Source organism: Sorex araneus, chromosome 5 (assembly GCF_027595985.1).
Source record: "Sorex araneus isolate mSorAra2 chromosome 5, mSorAra2.pri, whole genome shotgun sequence".
In the NCBI taxonomy this organism is placed as follows: Eukaryota; Metazoa; Chordata; class Mammalia; order Eulipotyphla; family Soricidae; genus Sorex; species Sorex araneus.
In genome coordinates this window covers 175,989,189-176,010,666 of record NC_073306.1, presented here as the reverse complement: position 1 = coordinate 176,010,666, position 21,478 = coordinate 175,989,189, and the positions used below count along the sequence as shown (strand labels likewise).

The 21,478-nt window shown below is 34.9% G+C and overlaps 1 protein-coding gene across 1 annotated transcript in view; it reads left to right on the top strand.

Annotated features, from left to right (window-relative positions):
- The window catches only part of KCTD8 (potassium channel tetramerization domain containing 8), a 240,732-nt gene that overhangs the window by 96,981 nt on the left and 122,273 nt on the right, over nt 1–21,478 (top strand). The gene's annotated exons all lie outside the window — the stretch shown is intronic.

Sequence of the window (21,478 nt, the reverse complement as noted above, 5' to 3'; positions counted from 1 at the left end):
GAAAACAACTTGCTTTCAGATGTTGATATGAGGACAGAAGTATCAATCTTGGCCATTCAGAATAATATGCAAGAAAGGAGAGATAGCTAACTAGACTAATAATAAGGGCATAAGGCAGAAAAAATAATTTTATTGAATCACTGTGAGATAGTTAAAGTGGTTTATAAAAAACAGTTTGCTTAAAAAGTGAAAATTGGAAAGGTGCTTTAACTTTACAATGGTTAGACAAACACAATGGAGAGTGGAGGCAATTATCTTGATAATTCAGGCCAAAATCCTGCAGATAAATAAAATATAAGGGAATAGATCTAAGACTGTTTCATACTGAGGGCTTTAAGAAATCATTTTCATTATTCCAACTTCTTTCTATGTTCATAGGCAATGATGGCTTATAATACAGACTAGTATACACATAATTGCCTAATGGAAGTATAATTGGTCCTATGCTCTTATTCTTAAAAGTGAAAAATGACACAAAATATGAAGTCATGCATTTCTGAATATGAAAAGAAATCTCACCATACATAGCAGATGCTTAGTTTATTTAAGTGCACAAAAAGTATGAATTTCTAAGTGTAATAGAAGAGGTAGTGGATTATAAAGAATATATTTCAACGTAATGTTTTCGACTAGCCCATATATCTCATTGGCCTTTACACAATGATTGTATTTTTTCATATCTGCTTTCTCTTATTATTTGGAGAGCTGTTTTATGAAGTTTTGCATTACATCCAGATTTTCCTCTGTCACCACACTTTGAATCAGATGAAGGGTATATCTTACATTTACAGAACCATCTTTCTACCCTGCTTTGGATGCTTAGTGCCAAGTCACAATGTTTTTGTGCTAAGTCACACTCCATTGACTATATCCTCCACTAGCTGATGTGATGAGGATGCAGCTCCTGCAGAGCTGTATATCAATGTTTGCTTTATAATTTGTATTTTATTGAGGTAACATTAACTTACAAGATGTAAATACTTTATATGTTCTAGGGATAAATGGTTTAAGTGTAAGAGGAGGGGAAGAATAAGCAAGTTTATTGCTAGCATTTGCAGACATGATGTGAGAATATGTCCTATAGCATGAATATTTAAAGGTGTTTTAACAAAATAATTTTTTAAAAAAGGTTTTTATTGCATATGCTATCCAAGCCCATGTGATGCTTGTGTCCACATGTGCTCACATGTGGCACCCTGCATGTCTCCTCTTGAGATGTGTACTTTCCTATCTAATGCTGTCATTGAAGAAGTCCTCGTTTTCTCTATTTAGCCTGTTATACTCTCTTTTTCTCCCTCTTACCCTCCCTCCTCACCTTCAAAATTCTACAAATAAAATCTTTTCTACTTACAGAAAAGTTTTTATTTTCATATTTTGACTAATGGATTTTTCATAAAGTACCTGGAGGCTATAGATTCAACTTGCAATTGTTAGTTGTATTCTTGAATATGTTGGTTCTAGGAGTGCTGATCCTCTATACTAGGCCTAATTTATTTTTCCCCCAATATGAGTGATATTTGATGCTTAGTACTGATCCTGTGCTCATTTCTGGAAAGGTTCTGGGATCTCTATTCAGTTGGTATTGGAATCAAATTTGAAGTCAGCCACTTGCAAAAAAAGCATCTTATTCTCTATACTACATCATTGGCCCACATCTTGGTTTTTATTTGATTTTATTCACCTAGAATTACTGCTGTTTTTGGAAAAGCCTCACATCCTCACATATACATATGTACTTGAGGTATCTGTTTATGACCCAAGTTCCCTATACCTAAAATTGTTTCTAGATAACTGCATTGACTGAGTCCAATCTGATGTTGTATTTAGTTATTTTACACAGACTTGTGGAAATTAGAACTACATAACACTTAGAAATTTTTGCCTACATCACTATTATTCTTTTTAACCTACTACTACTTATGGCTAGGTAATCTGACTTTCAAAGCAAAGGTATAGGCAAAACAGGCAAAACATGGCATATACATTACTGAATGTAGAGAATATTCAGGAATGTCATATTAATCATTAAAAATCAGTTAATAATGTAAAGCACTCTTAAATTGGTATATACAGATTCAAGTTTCTTACTCTTAAAAATAAGATAATTTATTAATGTATCAGGTAATTTAAAGTAATCATTCAGAAGTTAACAAAATTCTTATAATGAGAATATAATATGCTTAGCAAAAGTTTCCAAGAAGAAATATTAAACACTTAATGAAAAAGCCTCTTTCTTCAAATAAAATGGGAATAATTATCCAATGTGAGAGTCAATTTAAGACAATTTAATTAAATATACTTTGAAATAAATTTTCTGTTTAGTATTAGTTACTTGTAAGATTATTAACTTGATATTTATAATACCTTCTTCATCAGTATTTATGGCTATGCTAAAATGTACCAGAAAAACTTGGAAAGTCATAAATCAAATTGCTTTCTTTTAGTTAAAGTATAAAATTAAAGCATAGAAAGCATATCAGATTTAGTGTAAATACAACTCAAAACAATATATTAAAAGAAAGAATATGACTCTAGACAAAAATTATTAGTAACCTTTTAGATGTTTTGAATTCTGAATTACATAAAATTATCCTGAATATGTATGAGGGCATCTCAGCATGAAAAGTTGACTCTGTCATTCTCAATGTAGTACAGAGAAGAAACACCTTTTCACCAAGTGTTAAATATTTCTGTGTCATTGTAAATAGTATCCCTAAAGTGTGTATATGACTGTCTTGCCAGTCATAAAATGATTATTTTATTTAGCTGTTTTATCTTGTTTTAATTTGGCACAGCCCAGGTCTCTTGTGATCAGTATTTTCTTGGTTGTATAAACCTGGACATAAGGTGATGTCATGAGAGTGATACAAATCAAAAGACCACTGAAGGGGTTAGGTTAATGCTATATGTGAATCGAGAGGCAATCTCAAGTGTATATGAAGTTAATAATTCTATGCTTAGACTTTTTATTAACAGAATCCTTTGTTTTATTGTATTCTTGCTGCAAACAAACAATACATGTTTACCTGTTTTTACAATAGGATTCTTCACGAAAATAAAAAAAAAATTAAAAACTCAGGACAATTAAATCTCAGGACAGTGGTAACAGAATTGCCAAACAGTTTCTAAAATACTTGCCCCTGAATGCTTTATTATGTGAAAAATGAACAAAGGAAACTACTTTCCTGGATAAGACACTGTAGAGACTATGGCCTACACTTAAGTCCAAGTCCAAGTGACACAGTAAGTCTAATAGCTAGTCAAATGTTGAATTCTACATGTGAGTAAATCTGATACATTTCATCTGATAAAGGAGATGAATAGAGTGGGGTGATAGACAGTTGGAATAAGTACTTACCTAGGGGGACTGATGAAAGCTGATGAACTAATAGCACTTTGGGAACAAAAATTGGAACAGATGGAGCATGAACTTTGCTAAGAATGGGTTCTAGGAATGAAGGTAGGTCTACTTGTGCAGATATATTTGATATCACTGTCACTTTGTTTTCAGTTACTCTAATCTTGTAGTGTAGCTTACCTTCTTAAGATGTCTTAAAACCAACAAAGTGCATCATCATGAAGAGAAATTAATAGATTGTTTTAAAAACAATAATAAACAGTGTATTCTTCCTCATCCTCGTTTTATTCTTTCAGACACCATAATCACCATCATTGTCCCATTGATCGTTGACTTTCTCGAGCGATCTCAGTGCCATCTCCATTTGTCTTGGCCCCGAGATTTTAGAAGCCCCTTTTCATTCATCCTTCCCAACGGTGCTGCATGCAGGCTCTTTCAGGGTCAGGGAATGAGACCCATCAATGTTACTGGTTTTAACATATGAATATGCCATGGAGATTGCCAGGCTCTTGCATTCGGGCAGGAAACTATTGATAGCTTGCCGGGTTCTCCAAAGGGAAGAATTAGGCTGTAAGATGTCAAGTGGCTGCGGGAGCTTGGTGTTACAGTCTCTGGATGTTGGCCATTGGTGAAATTACATGGTGCAGGGGGCAGTTTGTGGGTGTGACCGCCTAGCTACTGGAAATTGGGGGATCCGGGCAGAAGAGGCCCAGTCCCGATCCGAGCAGGCTTGGAGATCTCAGCCCCGGGTCCTGCATACCTGGGTTCCTCTGAGGTTCCTTCATGTGTGAGGCTCATCCAAATGTGTGGAGAGGGGCCTTGAGGCTGTGGCTGGGTTCCGGAGGTCCTTGGCTGGGGGAGGCTCTGCTCGGGGCAGGGAGGGAAACTCAACCCACCCACTCCGAGGGGCCCTGGTGAAGACAGCCAGGCGTGGGGGCAAGAGATTCCATAATACAGGAACTTAGCGTAGATATATGAATGTCTCTCCCTTATTCTCCCACACACTTATTGCTTTACTGTTGTGAATTCCGGTCTCTCAAATCTTTATCTTTCAAAACCTTTCCTGAAGAAGAGTTTTAGCACGGTACTTTATTGGTACAATTATGCTTCCAAATAAAAGTGCTATTTTTGTGAGAACTTTTCTGTAGCGTACTAAAATTAAGTCTTTTTTCCTAAGGTGAATTTTCTACTGAAGAAATTTTGAAATACTCACTTCTAAGTTCTCTTTAAAGAAAAACATAATTGCAAAAAAAAAATTTGTTTCCCAAAGTTTTCCACAAATGGGTAGTACTGTTTATGTGAAATTGTGATTGAAAACATGGGTAGAAAGGGTAGGAAAGGGCAAGAAAACTTGTTACAGGATTTTATGCTCTGTCACACTAGGCCACAGAACTGTGACCATCTAGTGTCCCATAATCACTGTCACTGTCACTGTCATTCCATTGCTCATCGATTTGCTCGAGTGGGCACCAATAACATCTCCATTGTGACACTTGTTGTTACTGTCTTTGGCATATTGAATGTGCAATGGGGGGCTTGCCAGGCTTTGATGTGCGAGCGAGATACTCTCAATAGCTTGCAGGGCTCTCCGAAAGGGGCAGAGGAATCAAACCTGGGTCGGCCAGTGTGCAAGGCAAATGCCCTACGCTCTGTGCTATTGCTCCAGCCCATACTTGGAAATAATTGGTGAGACAGAGAGAAAGCATGAAGAATTAGAATTATATTTAAAATTATACTTATTTTTTAAAAATTCAAAATTTAGGGGAGGGTTGCATTGTAAATTATCTCTAAAAGACTTGTGTTTGTATTTCCCAGAGAAATCCGATGATAATTCTTGAACTTGCTATGTCACTTTAATTAGATAACTCATTTTCACCAGTACTCAAGGAATAGATTATGGCAAAAATTGTTTTATGTCTATTGTTTTAAATTTAAACATTCTTCTCACTAATCACATTTTCTTAATCTCTCACTGGGTGGTTTTATATTTGCATTTTTATACAAAAATACTCAGTTGTAAATTGTTAACATTTGTTTCTATTACTTTTACTTTTTTCCTATTTATCTTAAAGAACATGGCAAAATTTCATTTATTCTCTTGAAAATTCCAGTTTTCTATTAAGATATATCCAGCTGTATGCTTCTTTATTCATATTATGGACAGGTGCTTTAAGAAGTTACAAATGATGTGGTATATACGAATATATAGAGTGGAAGACTAATATCCATAGCCAGGGAAAACAGGTTAGGAAGACTGGTCAACGGTTGGAACTAACCACAAGTGTGTGGGGGGTGAGGGTAGGTAAGATAGGGAAGAGACCAGTATGACAATAATAGCTGGGAAGCTGGGAATTATCACGCTAGATAAGATCTGAGGGCTAAAAGTAGATAAGGGGATATTCTTGATAACCTTTAACTATCAATATTGTGAACCACAATGCCCAAAAGAGGGGGGTAGGAAGGAAAGAGGGAGATAGAGAAAAGCACCTGCCACACAGGCAGCCAGGGTGTGGGGTATGGGTGATGGCAGGGAACCTGGGGACACTGGTGCTGGGAAATGTACACTGGTGGAGGGATGGGTGATAGAATACTGTCTGACTGAAATCCAGTCATGAAAGCTTTATAAGGGTCTATCTTACAGTGATTCAATAAAATAGTTAAAAAGTAAGTTGCAAGTGAAATCTAATTTTACCACAATAAAATGAATTCTACCTGCAGTAGTATCCTCAATATTTTCTCAGTACTTCTGTGTACCCTCGCTTACCTCTCTCTTCTGTTATCTGTGCTGCCATTCCAAGATTTTCTGGATTTCCCAGGCTAATTAACTTCTAACACACATTCTCAGTTGGTGCCTTACATAGAAAATGCAGATGCAAAATGAAACCCATTGTGAGTTACCACTCAAATTCTAGAGTGTATTCATACCTATCATTTTATTCTCCCCTCAAAGTGAATTTCTTCATGTGTGTCCATAATTCTATTCCATAAGATCTTCTCAAGTACCCATTTATAAATAATTCTCCCTTCTCTGCCATCTCTTTCTTCAGCTAAAGTGTATTTCTATTTCCTCCATTGGATTTCAAATTTGATATATTCACTTCTACCTAAAGAAGGAAAAAAGACAATAAAAATAAACACCAAAGTACCACAGTGTAACCGCACATTCAGCCTATCCTTCTGCGCCTTGAGAGTTTTCTATGTTAACTGAGTGATTTTTCACATCTTAATAATTTCTTAAGCTTCTGATCTCTGCCCTCTTCCCTCAATATTCCACTTAACATGCTATCTCCAAGGTAACCAATTCTGTTCTTATTTCTATATCTAGAGTTGCTTTTCCACCCACTTCTCACTTTAAGTCTCAGTAGTATTTAACAATATTGAATATTTCTATTTGTGCGTGTGTGTACTTTATTGTACCAAGCAGCAGCCTAACATAAGCTATCAGAAATTTTATCAAAACAAGATACAGCTTCAATGATGAATAACTAAGAAATTATTTATTTCAACAGTGTATCAGAAATGTATGTTTAGTTGGAATATACATAGGTAGTATAGGGTTGATAATGACTCTGTTGTGGAATTTAGATTATAGCGGGAACCTAATGATTGCAGAGATGTTCCAAGTTCAGAATCAACAAATGCAAAGGCCATTGGGGATCAGCTAGTAATTTATTTAAGATGGCTGAGTTAACTTCCTCCCTCCTTTTATCAATTGTAAACCGAATTCCTAGAAATAGTAGTTTTTGATTCCAAGGCAAGTACTATAAGTTCTTCCTTAAACACAGAATTATTTTGTGTTAGCCCAGCTATTAATATTGAAGTATAAAAAAGAAGTTTGAGAGTACCTTAGACGAAATGTTTGCAAGCTTTTAAACAAATGCATAGTGCACTGTAGTTCCATTGTTCATCGATTTTCTCGAGTGGGCACCAGTAACGTCTCCATTGTGAGACTTGTTACTGTTTTTGGCATATCAAATAACCATGCGTAGCTTGCCAAGATCTGCTGTGCAGGCGGGATAATACCAGTAGCCGAGCTTTCTGAGAGGAATGGAAGGATCAAAGCCAGGTCAGCTGCATACTAGGCAAATGCCCAACCTGCTGTGCTACCACTCCAGCCTTTAAACAAATGCATAGTACATATTTTAATGGATAATATAGTGTTGAATTACTGCTATCAAACAGATACAGCATGAGATACAATAGACTATGTTTAGTTGAAATTTTATTTCATACATCTGCACCTATATGTTTATTGCAGCACTGTTCACAATAGCCAGAATCTGGAAAAAACCCGAGTGCCCGAGAACAGATGACTGGTTAAAGAAACTTTGGTACATCTACACAATGGAATACTATGCAGCTTTAAGAAAAGATGAAGTCATGAAATTTGCATATAGATGGATCAACATGGAAAGTATGTTAAGTGAAATAAGTCAGAAAGAGAGGGACAGACACAGAAAGACTGCCCTCATTTGTGAAATATAAAGTAACAGAATGGGAGACTAACACCCAAGAATAGTAGAGATAAGTACCAAGAGGAGGGCTCCACAGCTTGGAAGCTGACCTCACATGCTAGGTGAAGAAGCAGCTCTGATAGAGAAGGGATCACCAAGCAAAGGGTTCTAGGCGGGCCCACTAGGGATGGGAGATATGGGCTGAAAATAGACTATAGACTGAACATGATGCTTACTTAATACCTCTGTAGCAAACCACAACACCCAAAAAGAGAGAGTGAGCAAATGGGAATGCCCTGCCACAGAGGCAGGTTGGGGTGAAGGGGACAGGGTAGGGGTGGGGGTAGGGATGCTGGGACCATTGGTGGTGGAAAATGGGCACTGGTGGAGGGATGGATACTTGATCATTGTATGACTGAAACATAAGCATGAAAACCTGTACGTCTGTAACTTTGTCTCACGGTGATTCACTAATAATAAATAAATAAACAAACAAACAAATAAATAAATAAATAAATTTATTTCATGAAAAAATCATATAAGTTGATGTAATTGAATGAAGGAGTTAAAATAAAGAATTAAATTTAAATTAAATTGAATTAAATTAAAAGAATTAAATTAAACTCGAGTGCCTGAGTATAGATGACTGGTTAAAGATACTTTCTTATATCTACACAATGGAATACTATGTAGCTGTTTGGAAAGATGAAGTCATGAAATTTGCTTATAAGTGGATGGTAATGGAGAGTAAGAATAAAATTTAAGAATATTAAGATTGAAAGCAAAATCCTTAAACTATCCAGAAAAAAGTAAATCAGAGAAAATAATTATATTGACTTCAAGGGAGCGCCTCTCCACTCAGAAATCTATTAATTAGATTTGTAAGACTAGACCTTAGAGTGGTGGTTTTCTACATATGAGAAAAAGTTTCCAAACTTAGAATTTAGATACACTATAAGAAAAATGTGAACGCAGAATACATAAACAACTCAAAAAATTGCTATGAATGTTTACCTCATGGAAAAAAAATAGTATTTGCGGAAGTTTACAGAAATTTTGAGTTTAAATAATCTTATTTCCATAGACTTAATATTACTTTTTTAAAATGTCATGGTACATAATCTTTAAAGAATTTTTAATTAAAATCTGTGCCTTAGTTTAAAATGTTAGTATTAATTTGTATAGCCAACAAGGGTTTAATCCCAACACACTATTTGGTCCTCCATGCACTGCACAGTTATCCCTGAGCTCAGGAGTCAGACCTGAGCACCACGGAATGTGGCCCCAAAACAACAACAACAAAAAGGTTGGGGGGGGGACAGAGCTACGTATAGAAATAAATTAGTCAATTAATAAATGGTAAACCCTAAAAGAAAATATTACAATTAACAGAAATTTGAATGTGATTCAAGGGAATTCCTTAAATTTTTCATCTTTTATAAGTGGGAGTAGTACAAATGTAAAGTTGACTTTTTAATGACAAATATTAGATGAAATATTTGCAACAATCTCTCAGTTTCCTAAAAAAAGTGAATAGACCAATGCTACTTAAATGTGGTATCAAAAAGGAACATTTTAAGTTATTTATACAATTACTTTTTCACCACTTATATGATTTCTAGAACAAGCATTTAAATATAAAGATAAATTCACTGTCACTGTCGTCCCGTTGTTCATCGATTTGCTCGAGCGGGCACCAGTGACATCTGCATTGTGAGATTGGATATTACCCGGATAGCTTGCCAGGCTCTGCTGTTCAGGCTAGATACTCTCGGTAGCTTGCTGGGCTCTCCAAGAGGAGAGGAGGAATCGAACCCGGGTTGGCTGCGTGCAAGGCAAGCACCCTACCCACTGTGCTATTTCTCCAGTCCATTACTTAATAATAATATTTCTACGGTGTAATATGAAGTAACTTAAAAAATATAGAATACAGACATGTTTGTACTGAGAAGGACTTGTATCTACTAGATCAAACAAGTTTAAAATGTAGAATATGTTTGAGAATATCAGCAAATAAATGTTATGTAGAGTGAAATAGAAAAATAAATGTAGAGTATGTTTGCAATATATAATGTGTATATATATGTGTATATGGACAAACAGTTTTATATAAACATTGACAATATCTGCTATAATGCACAGTAAAGTGTTCATTGCTTTTAATGATTTGGATTGTTTTGTGTAATAAACAAGATTCCACTTCTACATAATAGACATTTTATTGCTTGAATCAGATTACAGAGTTAAAAATATTTAAAAATTTAAAGTTTATGCATTCTTTCTCTGTCACATACACCTTTCAGCTATGTTCTGATTAAAAATCTAAATAGCCTACTCAGATATGTTTTTTGAAATCAACCCTAATATACCAATTAACACTAGCTCTATCTACTCCTATATCTCAAAGCATTTGAAACTTCCTTTTCCAAGAGAAATAATTTCACATCTCTGTGTATTTATGATTGCACCAGCCCAAGTAAACTGAACTATTATTCAACTTTTTATTGTAAATAAAATCTCCATTACACCAGATACCTCAGAGTGAAATTATCTTTTCATCTACATGATTGACTATAAAAAGTCTTGTGCACTTAACTTGGTCATCTCTTTAATTTGTCTAGGTGTTTTCTCCCAAGAAAACACCTTGGGAGAATTCACTTTAGGCCAAAATATGTACTCATTTAATCTTTCAACAGGAAACTTTGAAAATTATTTTATATCCACAATGAAGGCAATTTCTTCAGTAGGTTTCTCTTCTTCTCTTCTTCCCTTCTCTCTGCTTCCAGTTTCCTGCCCTCTCATTCCTTCCTCTCTTCTGCTCTCTCTCCTCCCCTGTCTTTCTCCATTCATTCCTTTCTTATATAATGCTGTCTAAAATCTCCATATCATCTGCTGTAATTCCAAGTGGAGCCGCAACTTCTCTCAACACAAAGTTAGATCATTGTTATGTGCATAAATTTCAACTTATTAGCAGCAAAACAAAATAAACACACACGTACACACAAGCAAAACAACTTGATTAAAATATGGACAGATTTGAGTTCATTCTCAATGGAGATTAAAAATAGTCAATATATTATTGCATATGGCATATTCACTGTCATAATATGTAAACATAAGTGGTATATTACTGTCATAATGGAACAAAATCCTGCCATTTGTAGCAACATGGGTAAATATTGATTGAAGGCATTTTGCTATTTGGAAACCAAAGAGTGAAAATCAAATGCTTCTTGCACTCTCTTTTATGTAGAACAACAGCATAAGAAAATAAGTCATGAATACAGAGAATAAATTCACAGTTGCCAGAGTGTGATGTAGAAAAGGAGAAAGCACTGAAAAGAATCAAATGGTAAATAGAAAAAAATGACTGCTAAACTATAATATAACTTAACATTCTCTTATAATTTGCCATCTTAAAATAACCACTATTAAAATTTTGGAACATTTCCTTGAATAAATGCTTATACATATTTTGTATAATAAAAGTACCATTTATAGCATAGAAGGTCTATTTACATTTTAGATATTATCACAAGTGCATCCATAGAATCAAACTAAAATATAATATATGAAGAAGTACTACAGTGAAATTCTGCAAAGCAAGAACATAAAGTTTTTTACCATATAACAGCAGAAAAAAAACCTTCATTATTTTTGTTTGCCTCCTTTTATTCATACATGACAGCTAGTTTATGATTAATACACAATCTCTTAAAGTAGGAAAATGAAATTTAGGTCATGTATTGTTGCTGTTTGTTTCAGACCACATTTAGCAGTGCTCAGGTCTTACTTCTAGCTCTGATCACTCCTGACTGTGTTTGGAGGAACAAATGTGGTGCTGGGATCAAAACTGGGCTTGGGTTTATGCGAGGCAGTACCTTTCCCCCTGTACTATCTCTGCATCTCTGAATTTTACAACTTTGTAAATGTATTGAATATGAAACAGAAAATTTTCTTTTATCACAGGGGTAGAAGAAGGCTTATTAAGAAATATTATTAAAATATATATATATATATATATATATATATATTTGCTTTTTGGGTCACACCCAGAGATGCTCAGGGGTTACTCCTGGCTTTGCACTCAGGAATTACTCCTGGCGGTGCTTGGGGGACCATATGGGATGCTGGGGATCGAACCCGAGTCGGCCGAGTGCAAGGCAAACGCCTTACCCGCTGTGCTATCGCTCCGGCTCCAAGAAATAATTTTAATGTGTCTTTAAATCTGTTGTTTTATGAATGCTAGTTTATTGAGCAATTGACTATAGTCCATTATATTCTACCTGTGTAGCTGTGAGATATTATGTATATCTAATATTTTTTAACCTTAACCCAAGGAAGGAGGTGTCATTGATTTTTATCACTGTAGATCAATGACATTAGACAACTGCATATGATGGCAAAATGTCTCATGCACATATAATAGTAATGTAGTATATAAAAACATAAGGGCCATTTTAGCATATCAGCATATGGAAATAAGAAATCATGACTGAGATATTGAACCAACATGTCCGTGTTTGTAAATTGCTTCATGAAGTGAGTTTATTTTTTTTAATTTATGAATTTTATTCTATCTGAATCTCTAAGTTATGGTGTATTCATCTTTCACACAATTTTTATTAAACATTTGAACATTAACTTTAGGTACATAGATTATGGGCTATAAGACTTCATTTTGAAAAATGGTGTGCTATTTCATTATAATTTCTCTTCTTGTCATTTGATGAAAACTACAAACTGATACACAACTTGAACTGATGTTTTCTCTTGAGGATTTAGGTTTAATTTTGCAGTTAATTGGAAAGTAAATTATAGCAGAAGTAATCTTGTGTTCTCTACAATGTGTATTATTTCTAAAATAAATGCTCACAATGTGTTTGTAATGTGACATCACCATGGCAGCATGTTGAACCTCATTAAAACCTTTGTCTTGACAGCACATATTGAAAATCTGCGTATAGTATTGCACTCTCTAAAAATGTTACTCCTTCTGAAAATAATTATCTGTAAACAAGTGTAGCGTGACTCATTTTGTTTGATTCTTTTCTATAATGTGAGATGGGAATTGATGATTTAGTTTAAATCTAATTCTACATATTTGAAGAATTTTGTGTAAAATAAGCCCCGGATAGTATATAATCACCATTTCTACATCCTGTGCACAAGCTAGGGCTGACTCTTAGTTTCCATTACTCTGGTTACCCATTATGACTATCAGCTCTTCCATAACACCTGTGTTAAGAGTTATTTCCCCAGATGTTATGATATTCCTTGGTTCTGGGGAACTTCTTCACTGCCTTTCTTAGTTTGGGACTAGATATTAAAACAACGTGCTTTAAAAAAAAAAGTCCTGTGTAAATAAAATACTGTTCCTTATACTGAGCACAACTGTGTCTCTGAAACTACTCTTAAAGAGAGTCATTATTTAAACACTTTTATACCTAAATAAATCATTATATGTTTGAAGACAATTATCAAGTTCTTCTTTTAAATTGAAACATCCTTGTCACCTTTCATATTTTTAATAGCCCTCCCATTTTGTTTTTTTTCTTCTTTAGCCTTTCTGGTGCTTAGCTTCTATTGATGATGATCTATTAAAAGTCCTTCCGTGTTTTCTCCTTTATTTAGACAAAACAGTTTGTGGAGGACAGTGTCAGTTGCATTTTAAAATCCTTTTATTTTATTCTATTAATAGAATACCAGTTTAATTAGAAATGAATTAAATTAAAGCTCAAGTTTCTTTTTTTTGGATACACTTTTTATTTATTTATTTATTTATTTATTTAAATTTATTTTATTGAATTACCATGTGGAAAGTTACAAAGTTCTCAGGCTTATGCCTCAGTTATACAATGCTCAAACACCCGTCCATTCACCAGTGCCCATATTCCACCACCAAAGAGAAAAAAAAAACAGTATACATCCCACGCCCCACCCCCCAACCACCCCCCCCCTGCATAACTAAAAAAATTCACATTCTTTTCTCTTTACCTTGATTACATTCCATATTTCAACACAATACTCACTATTGTTGTTGGAGTTTCAACACAGAACTCACTATTCTTGTTGGAATTTATCCCCCAAGAATACGGCCCTATTGACAGGGAAACATTTGATAATTAGTTTTCCACTGATGAGAATGAAGAGATATAAGGTTTTGGGATTTCTGTATTTTCATAATTAAGTCCAGGGAGATTTAAGTTGGAAATTGAATCATTTCCCTTCCTGGGGCAGCATGGAGCAAAAGCTTAGTTCACAGTCTGGAGACATGGCTGCAAGCACTCGCTGGAACCCCAAGTCATATAGCTGGCTCTGGATCCTGCTCGTTCAGCAGCAAAGCGGCTGTGCAAAGGCATGGCCACCCGGGTCGAATCTCGGCGGAGCTCGAGCCGGCACTGGCCCCGGCCCGAGACTGCTCAAGTTTCTTTTTAAAAAATATTGTAACACTGTGATTTACTAAATTGATGTAGTTGTTTCAGGCATTTATTGTTCCAACAGTGATCCCAACACTGATCCCACCACCAATACACCTTTCCTTCAGCCAACGCCCCCAGTTTTCCACCCATCATCCCATCTTGCTCCCTTACACTCACAAACATATTCACTTCGATATTATTTGTTACAACACAAAGATAAATGTCATTTTCAAAAGTTAAGTTAAGGTCAATTTGTGAGATAGTTCTATCTCGTGATGATGTTACTAAAACCACTGTTTGAGGATTTACTGGTTAGAGCCTTTAGTGCTACTCAGGCTCATTGGTCTTGGTGGTCTTTTATGCATCTTCCAAATCAGATTTGTTGCGATCTTACAGGGCTGACAATACTATGAAATTTTGAGGTATGTGGCCATGCAGACCAGGGAAATCTGTTTGTCCACCCCCATCTCTAGAGGGCCCCAGAGTTTCAGCTTGGACTAGTCTACCTCTGAAAACCCAGTGGTATGTGCATTTGGAGATGTGATGCTGAGCCATCTCTCTGCTTGCAAGGATGGCAGGTATAGAGAATTCAAGTTTCTTAATTCCCTAACATGGCTATTATCTTATGGCCAGTCATATGGAAGCAGAAATATCTTGAGCACATTTTCCATGGAAATGTCATTGTAAGATGATTGAATCATTTGAATGAGCTTCCCTTCGATATTTTCTTTTGTTAGATTTTTGCTATTATTCACAAAGAGTGGGACAGAGTCATTCTGTGTTAATGAGGCAGCAGCACTCGGCTGAACAAGAACAAACAGAAAGACCACTGAGAGGCACTTAGCTGACATTGTGGGACTGGCAGGCACATAAGTTCCTTCCAATCGCTCTTGAGTGAAAGAATTCATGAACTTGTTTAAGTTACTGTTTGTTCTCTTTTGTAATGTATAATCAGGCTTAATGGGCAATTTATTTGTACAAACTTAGTTGTGGGAAAACAATGCTGAAGATGCAGCTTAAGTTATTGATCCTGTTCAAAACTTGAATGTGATACTTCTAAGGGCATATATAACATTTTAAGACACTTGGGTTTCACTTATTGCTTTATTTCAAATTTCAGTCCTCTTTTACATAAATGTCATTCAACTTAACCTTTGCAAATAAGAACAAGATTTGAAAATATCCAATATTTATAAAAATTAATGAAGCTCAACTTATAAACACCAGTTATTCATCCATCACAAAAGTGAGGAGATGAAATAAACAGACAGTTCTCTGAAGAAATCAAACAGTCAGACTCTAGGCATATTGAAAATTGTTCATTATTAACTGTTATCAAATCAATGATAATCAAAAGCATGATGAGAGATCTAAGATATAGTACTGCGGGTAAGGCACTTACTTTGCATGCAATACTATGATAGGCTTATTGTGACTGCAATTTAAAAACTCTTGAAACTTGACTCATACTAAAGTAAAAAGTCAGGTTTTTTAAATGCCCAATGAATTCTTGAAAGTGTTCACTTTTCATTCTGGGTAAAAGACACCCACACATGTATTAAATCACTGTTACTTTTATTATTCAAATTTTCTATAGTCTTTGAATTGTTGAACTATTTTTTACCTGCTGGATCTTTCATTAATCAAGAAAAATTAATCAAAAAATGTGAAATCACTAGTTAATATTCATTTTTTTCTTATAACTTTGTTTTGTGAGCTTATAAATATGAACTTGATGAAATTGATTTTTTAAATAATCATGAAGTAATTCTTTCTATTCTTAGTAATGCCTTTTCCTTTAAATATAGTTTAATAGTTGTATCTTCTTATCTGATACACTTTTGGGCTTTTAATTTCCTGGTTTTAGGCTACACCTGGCAGTTTTCAAGGATTATTTCTGGTTCTATACCCAGGGATCACTCCTGGCATTGCTCAGGGTACCAGAGACTAAAATGGGGGTTAGCCACATGCAAGGCAAATGCCTTAACCCATGTTCTTAGCCCTATGAACCTGTGTTCAGTCCCTGGTACACTTTTTAAAGTATACTTTTATTTTCTGTATTCTGTATTTTATGTTTTTATAATAATTTGCCAGATTTTAACATTCAAGCTTATAAACTCATCCTTTTAGTTCCAAATTTATTCTATTTATAATAGTTTTATGTTCTATGTATTTATATTTTCTATCACATATGTTGTAAGTTATCTGTGTATATGTTATGTGTATGGATATATTGTAAATTATGCTCCAAATTTTCCTCCTCTTTGTACTCTGCTTGACTTTCTAGAACTTTCTAAAACCTTTCAGTTTGAAAAATTAATAGTTTGATATGAATAATTCTAAATCATTGCATATTCAAACACTCATAGTCTACATATTACCTATCTTTAGTTGTGGTGTCACCATCACAATAAAGATATAAAATAGTTCTAATTCCCACAGTTACCTATGTTGTTTTGAGCTTAGTGGAAATAGATCAATTGTTTAATAAAGATTTTATTTAATAGTTCTGAAGAGGAGATTGTGTCTACAGTGACGATGGACTGGAGCGATAGCACAGCGGGTAGGATGTTTACCTTGCATGCAGTGGACCTGGGTTCGATTTCTCCATCCCTCTCAGAGAGCCCTGCAAGCTACCGAGAGTATCCCACCCGCACGGCAGAGCTTGGCAAGCTACTCGTGGCATATTCGTTATGCCAAAAACAGTAACAACCAGTCTCACAATGTAGACATTATTGGTGCCCGCTCTAGCAAATCAATGAACAATGGGACGACAGTGCTACAGAAGAGGAGATTGAAGACATTTAGAGCCATATTATTGAAATTCTTATGTGTGAAATAATTTTAAACCAAGGTTTTTATTATCATCTAGTACTAATGAGACATATGTAACCATTTTTATATTTATGTTGGTATTTATTTTATTGGTCATGCTTAGGGCTTACTCCTAGCTCTGTGCTCAGGAATCACTCCTACATGTGGGCATTGGGAGGAATTTGGGGGAACATATGGGCTGCTGAGGATTAAACCCAAGTCAGAGATTTGCACAGCAGGTGCCCTCCTGGATGTACTGTCACTCAGACCTAAATATAACTTTCTTAATGGAAGCAATAAAAGATACATTGCTTTGAGTTTGTTTCCAGTGTTCTTTTTTTCTATCCTTTGAAATCTCCTATTCACTGAGGCTGATTTTAGCTTCTTGTTGCTTTTATTAAATTTACTTGTTACTGTTTTTTATTGCCACTGAATGTAGAATCATCAAAGTTTTTTTTTCTTTTTTCATTTTCCTTTTTTCTCCACAAATGATGTTTCAAGTAGTAAAAATCTTTAGGAGAGGAAAATTACTTTTAAAATGCAGTGCTTTTTACTGCTCACAGAATGGATATTGTTGTGATTACAGGCTTTTTATTTAGTCATCAGATATTTATTGAGGATGCTCTATATGCCAGTTATTTACGTTTTTATGTCACTTAGAGTGATCTGTATAACACTTACACAACTTTTCTTATTTTAATTTTACTTTGTGGGTTTACTAAAAATGAAAAGACTTTGTAAAGGGAAAATATATTTTTAGAGAATGGGGTCTGTAGTCACTTGGGATATTTATGTACAAACTTCAGATGCCTCTGCTTTACTAATGGCACCTTTTCTGTATCCAGGGCACTATGAGCTTAGACTATTTCTGACCACAGCTGAATTAGATGAAATTTTATCATTTGACTTTGTATATTTTTGACTTTGCATATTGAATATTGTATATTTGACTTTATATGTTGAAGTTCTGATTCATACTCTGGATTTTATTTGTTTTACAGCTAACATATTGGAGCATTCTTCTCTTTCTGCTAAGAATCGATTAATTTAAGGACCTTTTGCTGCTCCAAGAGGTAGTCACAGCTCAGAGGTTCATGTTCTTAAGCATAAGTCACCAGGTTCCATCCTTGGCATTTCATGTGCCCCTGTACACTTCTGGTTGTAACCTTGGTGGCCTCCAGCATTGTTGGATCTGAGCATTGAACCTCAGGCCCTACTTGGTCAAATATTGCTGGAAATGGTCTCTGGACCTCCAAATACCTTTTAGGGGCCACACAAAATAAATAAGTAAAAACTTTTGCCTGTTTAAAACCAAATTTTAGGCATTTAGGAATCTTAGTCTTCTTTTCAGTGTTGCATTAGTTTGGACTGAATATTCAGAAAACCACATAAGTGTTTAATTTTTTGCTATCTTTTGCTGCTTATTACATATGACAATAATTATAGTTTTGAAATTTTATTGAAAGCCTTATTGTTATTTTATCAGTCATAATATTTCATGTAAGTTATTATTTTGCAAAGATATAGAGGATATTTTATTATATATCTGAATATAATTTCCCCTTTAATGCAAGATAGAAATTAAATCCATTTTGGAAAGTACTTTACATTTATATTCCTTGCAATAAAAATCATGATTAGAAAACCGAAATAAAAACTATGTCTCTAATAAATACCAGACCTTAAAAGGGCTATAATTTATTCTAATTTAAACATAAGTAAGAAAACCTAATTATAGCTTAAAATAATGATACACTATACCTTTACAGACCATGTTGAACAGCGTTGGATTTTCTGCTACATATTTAAAATAGATTAATCAGTTTTCATTTAATTGCCCACTAAACTTTTATATAAGATGAAATAAGTACACATCAATTATTACCTGACTTGAAACTTTAAGTGAGATATTCTAGATCTTCATTATATGAGAACATTGTTACTCAAAAGATGACTTGCTGAATAGCAAACCATGGTAACAGAGCCCACTTATTAAATAGAAATAATGAAGAACTCTTTCTTTGAAAGTGAGACTGAGAGAACCCTTTCGAACATCATTCAGAATTAAATAAGAATTCTCTCAGAGATGATAGTTACTAGTCATTATCATTTTCCATAAGTGTCTTTTTTCTTTTGATGAATTTCCACAGGCACTTGTTCACTTCTAAAATTGAGAAGAAAAAAATACCTAACAAATACTTGATTAAATAAATGTTGGTGTTTCTAACCAACTGCATGGCATGTTTCAGAAAGATAAAAAAAAATTAAGTAGTTAATCTTGCTGAAAAGAGTCCACTCCGCTGCAGGAACTTCTTATCCTTTCCCTCTTTCTACTTCTCTTCAAAGAAATCTTTTCTAGGAGCCAGAGAGTAAAGCACTTGCCTTGCACATTGTCAGCTGGGTTTCATCTCATGCACCATCTCTGGTCCCCTTAGCACCACAAAAAGTGATCTGTCTCTGAGAAAAGGGCCAGGAGTAATACCTGAGCATCACTAGGTATGGCCTCCAATATTATTTTCTGAATTTTGGTTAAAAATAAAAATAATATAAGTAAATTCTTTGGATTTCATTTTCATTAAAAAAATAGATATACATTTTTAGCAACTCTATGTGTTGTTATTATTTTTTCACCTTTGCAGGAGAAAAGATCTTTTTAAATCCATTTTTAAGAGACAAAAAGCTTTTACCAAGGGATCATTCACTTTTATTTTCCACCATTTCATAAATATTTTATTTTTCATTTCTGTACGCAATTTTTTTTGAGGGTTAGTTAGACCAGTAATTTAACCTCTCTTGAAGAAGGTCATTTGGATATAGATCCAGTGGGTGTGAATTCAACAGTTATTTTTAATTCTTAAGAGAAGTTCTGTCAGTTGGGGGAATGAGTTTCACATCACGACTGTCAGGATGACTATCAGGAAGCCAGTTCAGGAGAAGCCTCCGGGGAGCTATTTTATATTGTTACTGAAGGGCTGTCAGCTCTTCTCCTGAGGTAATATTTGAGAATGGAGTACACAGAGCTGTGTTTCAGGATCACTCCTGGAGTGTCCTTGAGGTAATTTTAATATATATATATATGTATATATATGTCTACTTTATTTCTTTAAAAAACAAAAAAAGTTTATGCAAAACCAATGGTGCTGGTAATGCTTGCCCCTAATTTCTTTTTACTTAGGTTACCTCATATGAAAGTGGACTACAGGTCATTCATACGAGGAAGTTGTAAAGTACAAACTTTGCCAGTTTTCTCCATGAATCTAATTCTGTTTGGGATATAGAGACTAGAAACTATCATCTTCTTTTTTTCTTGGTGGAAGAGGGGATTTGTATTATCGACCACAATTGTGTTGAACCCAGGTCAGCTGCATGGAGGGTAAACCCTCTACTCATTGTACTACTGCTCTGGCCTCTGAATCTGTCATCATATTACATGAGCCCCCCATAGTCCAAGAACCAACTTTTAGGCATATGTCACCGAGCCCAGTATCTGAGCCCAGTATCCCCATTCTTTGAACATCACTTGGGAGCCTCACCTACAGTGTGCAGTGTCCAGTGTCATGTATCCATCAGTATGACACCAACTAGAGTATTTTCACTGCCCGGCAAATCCTGTAGGCACCACCAATTTATCCTTAACAACCACAAATCTTTCTGCTGTCTTCATAATCTTACAGTTGGTATAGATGGCATCAGAGAATACATGGCCCTTTACTCTAGAGTAATATGTAAAGACTCCACAACATTTTTAAGTTAATTATTTTTTTAATTAGTGAATCACTGTGAGGTACAGTTACAGACTTTCGTGCTTGCATTTCAGTCACAATGATTGAGTACACATCCCTCCACCAGTGCCCATTTTCCACCACCAATGGTCCCAACATCCTTCCCACCATCCCCACCCCGTACCCTCCACCCTACCCCACCTCTGTGGCAGGGCATTCCCTTTTTACTGTCTCTTTTTGGGTGTTGTGGTTTGTAATAGAGCTATTGAGTAGACATCATGTTTGGTCTATAGTCTACTTTTGGCATGTATCTTTCTATTTTTTTTAAATTATAAAATTCAGTAATTTTTATTTATTTATTTTTTTCCTTATATATTTATTTATTTATTTATTTTTTAAATTTTATTAGTTCACCATGTGGAAAGTTACAAAGCTTTCAGGTTTAAGTCTCAGTTATACAATGCTCAAACACCCGTCCCTTCACCAGTGCACATGGCATGTATCTTTCAACCCGAATTAGTCCTCTCAACGTCCATTACTTGGTGTTCTCTGTCTGAGCTGCCTTTTCCTCCAGCATGTGAGGCCGGTTTCCAAGCCGTGGAGCAGACCTCCTGGTCTTTATCTCTACTAGTCTTGGATGTTAGTCTCCTATTCTGTTACTTTATATTCCAGAGATGAGTGCAGTCTTTCTATGTCTATCCCTCTCTT